Source organism: Triticum aestivum, chromosome 5D, assembly GCF_018294505.1.
Source record: "Triticum aestivum cultivar Chinese Spring chromosome 5D, IWGSC CS RefSeq v2.1, whole genome shotgun sequence".
In the NCBI taxonomy this organism is placed as follows: Eukaryota; Viridiplantae; Streptophyta; class Magnoliopsida; order Poales; family Poaceae; genus Triticum; species Triticum aestivum.
In genome coordinates, this window is record NC_057808.1 from 98,446,034 (window position 1) to 98,453,042 (window position 7,009).

The following is a 7,009-nucleotide window of genomic DNA, read 5'->3' on the forward strand; positions in this document are numbered from 1 at the left end:
GCGGAGTCCGGGAAGTGAACACGGTCTGTGTTATGTATGACGTAAGTAGGTGTTCAGGACCTCTTCTTGGTCATTGCTAGATGACGCCCGTTCCATTGCTTCTCTTCTCGCTCTCATTTGCGTAAGTTAGCCACCATATATGCTTTTGCCGCTGCAGCTCCACCTCTTTGCACCTCTTTGTCCTATAAGCTGAAATAGTCTTGATCTCGCGGGTGTGAGATTGCTGAGTCCCCGTGACTCACAGATACTTCCAACACCAGTTGCAGGTGCCGACGATGCCAGTGCAGATGATGGCGTCGATCTCAAGTGGGAGTTCGACGAGGAACGTGGTCGTTACTATGTGTCTTTTCCTGATGATCAGTAGTGGAGCCCAGTTGGGACGATCGGGGATCTAGCATTTGGGGTTGTCTTATTTCATCTGGATTTTGACCGTAGCCGGTCTTTATGATTGTATTTTGGATGATGTATGATGATAATTATGTATTGTGTGAAGTGGCGATTGTAAGCCAACTCTTTATCCCATTCTTGTTCATTACATGGGATTGTGTGAAGATGACCCTTCTTGCGACAAAACCACTATGCGGTTATGCCTCTAAGTCGTGCCTCGACACGTGTGAGATATAGCCGCATCGTGGGCGTTACAAGTTGGTAATCAGAGCCATCCCCGACTTAGGAGCCCCCTGCTTGATCGAATCGCTGACGTTGTTGAGTCTAGAACAAAATGTTTTCAGTCTTAGGATTATATATATCGAAAAGTAGGATTCCTTTTACTCCTCAGTCCCTTCGTCGCTCTGGTGAGGTCTCCTGACGTAGAAGTTTTGACTACTCTCTCCTCAAATTTCACTAATTTTTTTTTTAGGATCACGCGGGTATCTTGGAATCGTTCTGATCGATTTGTGACGAGAACATTGTTCTTGGTGCCTCCTGTCATTTAGGGGTTGTGGCAGTGTCCCGGGGAGTTGAGCTCCGAGGTGTTGTCGTCACAATTTTATCGTTGCAGTTCTGGAATACCTGAGTTTCGCCGACATCGAAATCTCTTTTATGCAGTTGTTGGTGAGATCACCTCGACGCCACCCAGTACTGGGGTGGGAGTTCGGGAGTATTGCCATAACTTGTATAACGGATGTTTTTCGAAGATTGAGGTAAACGATTTCCGAAGGTTTCTTGGTTATGTGTTGACGGATGGATACAGCTGGATCTAGGGATTGTTAGTTTGGGTGATATATTTTGTGTCCCCTGTATCCCCTACACCAGATTGCATAACCAGAAAATTTCGGGAGTTCATAAGTGGGAATTCAAGTAGCCTTAGGATTTCTTTCCGACAGATGCATGATATGAGATTGGGGTTCGACGTCTAGTGGTCCGCCTGTATACGGTTGATTTTACAGTGGTCTCGTTGTGTCTTAAAGAGTCCATGGCTTTGCCGACTCGGGGACGCTTCGTATGTCATGTGCACAGCCTTGTACATGATGGTGCTGTACGATTGAGCCCGTGTGGGCCCCACCACGAAAACTTCGGACGAAATATCTATCATATGTTTGTTCCGGCTTATTTTGCAAGCCAATACTTTGTTTATTTTGTATTGTGGTATTCGAGTTACTTCGAATTCATATGTTCATTCCATATCTTTTCAAGTGGCTTCTCAACTTATGGTAGTGTGATGATTTACTACGGAATTCATTCGTTCATCTTCGTTCGAATGGTTATTGTGAAGACTATATGTTGCAATTTCTGTCCGTTGATTCTACTTATCTTTTGTCTATTGAGATGCTAACGGATGTCACCCTCTTCAGGATGGCTCCGCCAACGCGTCAGAATCCGGATCGCAATGAAGGGAGTCAAGCGAACCCTCCGCCACCACCTCCACCTCCGGAGGCATGGCAATCAATCATGGCAGCCACCAACGCCAATGCTCAGATGATTCTGCAACTCTTGCAAGAACGTACTCAAGGCCAAGGCAATCAAGGCAATCAAGGTCAAGGCAACAATCAGTTTCACTTTGCCACTCTCAACCAGTTTCTCGCAAATCAGCCCAAGTCTTTCAGCTACTGTGCCGAGGCCACGGATGCCGATGATTGGCTCGTGGACATCAACAAGCATTTTGAATGTAGCAATGTCAGGCCTGAGGACTTTGTCAAGTTCGCTTCTTTCCAGCTCAAGGACCAAGGTGCTGATTGGTTTCAACAATACAAAGATTCCAGAGGAGGTCGTGTGATTACTTGGACTGACTTCTGTCGGGACTTCAAAGCGCACCACATTCCACAAAGTGTTGTTGAGAGCAAGCGTGAGGAGTTCCGCAATCTCAAGCAAGGAAACATGTCTGTGTATCAATACAACATTCAGTTTCAGAAACTTGCTCGCTTCGCTAAACAAGACGTTCCTGATGAGAAGAGCATGATCTATCACTTCAGAGGTGGCCTTAAAGAGGATCTGCAGTTAGCTCTCGTTCTTGTTGAGCCTACTCAGTTTGATCAATTCTACAATATGACACTGAAGCAAGAGGCTGCTCAGCTCAAATGTGAGGCTTCTAAGAAGAGAGTCAGAGACGCAGTTCAGTCTTCTTCTTCCTCTCTTGTGACAGCTAAGCAACAGAAGTTCTGGTTGCCTCCTCCTCCTCCTCCGTTTCGTCAGCCTTACCAGCAGAAGAACAAAGGTGGCCATGGTTCTTCAAACTCTTCCAACTCTGGCTATCAGAACAAGTCTCAGAATCAAGCTCCCAAGTCCAATGCTCCTTATCACCGTCCACTCTCAGAGGTGACTTGCAACAAATGTCAGCAGAAAGGTCACTATGCTAACAAGTGCTTCAACCAGAGGCGTCTTCCTCCTCCTCCTCCTGTCAGATCTTCCAGCAATGCAGTGGTCAAGCATAATCCAAAGTCTGCCAAGGTGAACATGATGAATGCAGCTCAAGCGGAGGAATCTACTGACGTGATTATGGGTAATCTCTCAGTTAATGATATTCCTGCAAAAGTTCTTTTTGATACTGGTGCATCGCTTTGTTTCATGTCAAGACCGTTTTTTGCCAAGCATGAGTTCACTTGTTCTCATCTGAGTAAACCCATGGATGTCGTTTCTCCGGGTAAACGTTTGAGTTCTAGTATGTTGGTTCCGGATGTTTCCATCAAGATGGGTGACTATAAATTTCAGTCTTCTCCAATTGTTCTTGGTGACTCGGATATTGATCTAATTCTCGGGATGGACTGGCTTTCTAAGCACAAGGCTCAACTTGATTGTGCTGCCAGAGAAATTCAATTGACACACTCGTCTGAGGATGTGATTATTTTTGCCGCTCGTAAGGAAACCATTCGGTTTTTCTCTCTCAATGAGAAGGGCGAATTGGATGCCATCTCTCAAATTCCAGTCGTTTGCGAGTATCAAGATGTCTTTCCAGAAGAGCTTCTGGGTATGCCTCCGCACCGGCCAGTTGAGTTCGTTATCGAACTAGAGCCTGGTACTGTACCCGTTTGCAAGCGTCCATACAAGCTTGGACCAAACGAGCTGAAGGAATTGAAGAAGCAGCTCGATGAACAAGAACGTCTGGGTTTGATCAGACCGAGTTCTTCTCCATGGGGTTGTGGTGTTCTTTTTGTCAAGAAGAAGGATGGCACGGACCGACTTTGTGTCGACTACCGTCCATTGAACAAGAAGACAATCAAGAACAAGTACCCACTTCCCAACATCAATGAGCTATTTGAGCAACTCAAAGGGGCTAAAGTATTCTCGAAGCTTGACCTTCGTATGGGGTATCATCAGATTCGCATTCGTGAAGAAGATATTCCCAAGACAGCATTCAGAACGAGCTTTGGTTCTTATGAATATACTGTCGTGTCTTTCGGCCTTGTCAATGCTCCTCCGGTGTTCTCTCGGATGATGAATTTCATCTTCAACCCCTATACCAATGAATTCGTTCTGGTGTATCTTGATGATATCTTGGTCTTCTCCAAGAATAAGCAGGATCATGCCAAACATTTGCGATTGGTGCTCGACAAGCTCAGAGAGTATCAATTCTATGCGAAGTTCTCCAAATGTGAGTTTTGGCTCGATGAAGTTCTTTTCCTTGGTCACATCATCTCCGCCAAAGGCATCGCTGTTAACCCCGAGAAGGTGTCCGCAGTTCTGGATTGGGAACCTCCTCAAAATGTCAAGCAGCTCCGTAGTTTCCTGGGTCTTGCAAGCTATTGCCGAAGATTCGTTGAGAATTTCTCCAAGATTGCAAAGCCTCTTTCCAACCTCCTACAGAAGCATGTGAAGTATGTCTGGTCTCCTGAGTGTGACGTTGCTTTCAACACTCTCAAACAGAAACTAGTCACAGCTCCTGTCTTGACTCCTCCTGATGAATCCAAGCCGTATGAAGTTTTCTGTGATGCTTCTCTCCAAGGTCTCGGTGCTGTCTTAATGCAAGAGAAGAAAGTTGTGGCCTATACCTCTCGGCAGTTGAAGCCCAACGAGAAGAACTACCCCACTCACGATCTTGAGTTGGCGGCAGTTGTCCATGCATTGATTACGTGGACACATCTCTTGTTGGGAAGACAAGTGGACATTTTCACTGATCACAAGAGTCTCAAGTATATCTTCACTCAGCCCAACCTCAACCTCAGGCAGACTCGATGGGTCGAAATGATTCAAGAGTACAATCCGAGTATCGAATATACTCCAGGTAAAGCAAATGTCATTGCAGATGCTTTGAGCAGGAAAGCTTATTGCAACAGCTTAATTCTCAAGCCTTTCCAACCGGATCTTTGTGAAGCTTTCCGCAAGCTGAATCTCCAAGTTGTTCCTCAAGGCGTTCTTGCCAACCTCATAGTATCTCCTACTGTGGAAGATCAAATTCGTGAGGCACAACTCCTTGATGCCATGGTGAAGAAGGTGAAACGTGGTATCGACAAGGGTCTTTCCAAATACAAGTGCTATCGCATTGATGACAGAGACATTTTGTTCTTCGAGGACCGAATTGTGGTTCCGAAAGGTGATCTAAGGAAAGTCATAATGAACGAGGCGCACAATTCTCTCCTTTCCATTCATCCTAGAAGTACGAAGATGTATCATGACCTCAAGCAGTCGTATTGGTGGACTCGAATGAAGCGAGAAATTGCTCAATTCGTGAATGAATGTGACGTCTGCCGAAGAGTGAAAGCAGAACATCAACGACCAGCTGGTCTCCTCCAACCTCTTGCTATTCCGGAATGGAAGTTTGATCATATCGAAATGGACTTCGTGACTGGATTTCCAAAGTCCAAGCGCGGAAATGATGCTATCTTTGTTGTCATTGACAAGGTCTCTAAAGTGGCTCATTTCCTTCCTATCAAAGAATCCATCACAGCAGCTCAGCTGGCAGAGCTCTACACCTCAAGAATTGTCTCCTTGCACGGCATTCCACAATTGATTTCTTCAGATCGTGGAAGCATCTTCACCTCTAAGTTCTGGGACTCCTTCCAGAAGGCCATGGGCACAAACATTCGCTTCAGCATAACTTTTCACCCTCAAACTAGTGGCCAAGTCGAGCGAGTCAATCAAATTCTTGAAGATATGCTCAGGGCTTGTGTCATTTCCTTCGGCATGAGATGGGAAGATTGTCTTCCTTATGCTGAATTCTCCTACAACAACAGCTTCCAAGCGAGTTCGGGCAAGGCTCCATTCGAGATTCTCTATGGCAGAAAGTGCCGTACTCCTCTTAATTGGTCAAAGACTGGTGAACGCCAACTTCTTGGCAATGACTTAATCACTGAAGCTAAAGAAATGTGTAAAGTCATCCGTGATAATCTCAAAGCCGCGCAATCGCGTCAGAAGAGTTACTATGATAGTAAGCATCGTGATTTGGCTTTCGAGATCGGAGACCATGTCTACCTCCGCGTCTCCCCAATGAAAGGCACTCGTCGCTTCGGTATCAAAGGGAAGCTTGCCCCTAGATACGTGGGTCCTTTCAAGATCATTGGTAAAAGAGGCGACCTCGCCTATCAACTTGAACTTCCTTCCAACTTTGCGAACGTGCACGATGTGTTCCACGTGTCACAGCTCCGCAAGTGCTTCAAGACGCCTGAGCGCACTATCAACTTCGAAGAGATTGACCTCCAAGAAGATTTGTCTTATCATGAGCACCCAGTTGCTATTCTTGAAGAAACTGAGCGCAAGACTCGCAACAAGTCAATCAAATTCCTCAAAGTGAAGTGGTCGCACCATTCCGACCGGGAAGCCACCTGGGAACGCGAGGACCATCTCCGTTCCGAATATCCGGAGTTCTTTCAGTCCTAGATCTCGGGGCGAAATCCTCTCGTAGTGGTGGAGTGTTGTAACACCCCGCATGTATCTCGCCATATTTGTAACTCCGACTCTTGCCATTTCCGGCTATGTGATATGTTTTCCCTCCGTTGTCGGGTTTTTGCCTTTCATTTTGTATTTTGCCATGTCATGCATTTTCATATCATGTCATCATGTGCATTGCATTCGCATACGTGTTCGTCTCATGCATCCGAGCATTTTCCCCGTTGTCCGTTTTGCAATCCGGCGCTCCTATCTCCTCTGGTGCACCCCTCTTGTTTTCTTTCGTGTGCGTGTGTCAAACTTTCTCGGAATGGACCGAGGCTTGTCAAGTGGTCTTAATATACCACCCGGAGACTACCGGTCAAGTTTCGTTCCATTCGGAGGTCGTTGGTACTCCAACGGTTAACCGGGCCTCCGCAATGTTCATTTGAGTGTCCAGCAAAAACCCCCTCCAAAACCAGCCCAAAGCCCACCAAACTCTCTTCCATGCTCTAGGTCGTTCGATCACGATCGTGTGGGCGAAAACCGCACCTCATTTGGAGTCTCCTAGCTCCCTCTACCTATTTATATGTGGGCATCCCGAAAACGAAATCGCAGTCTTCCGTAACCCTAAATCGCCTCTCCGCGGGCGGACGTGTCCAGCCGCCGCCGGACAAAACGCGCCGCCGCTCCCGGCCAGTGGCATCGCGCCACGTCACCCCCGCCGCCGTCTCCGCCGCGCCAGGCCCGCCGGGCCCGGATCGGGCCCGCG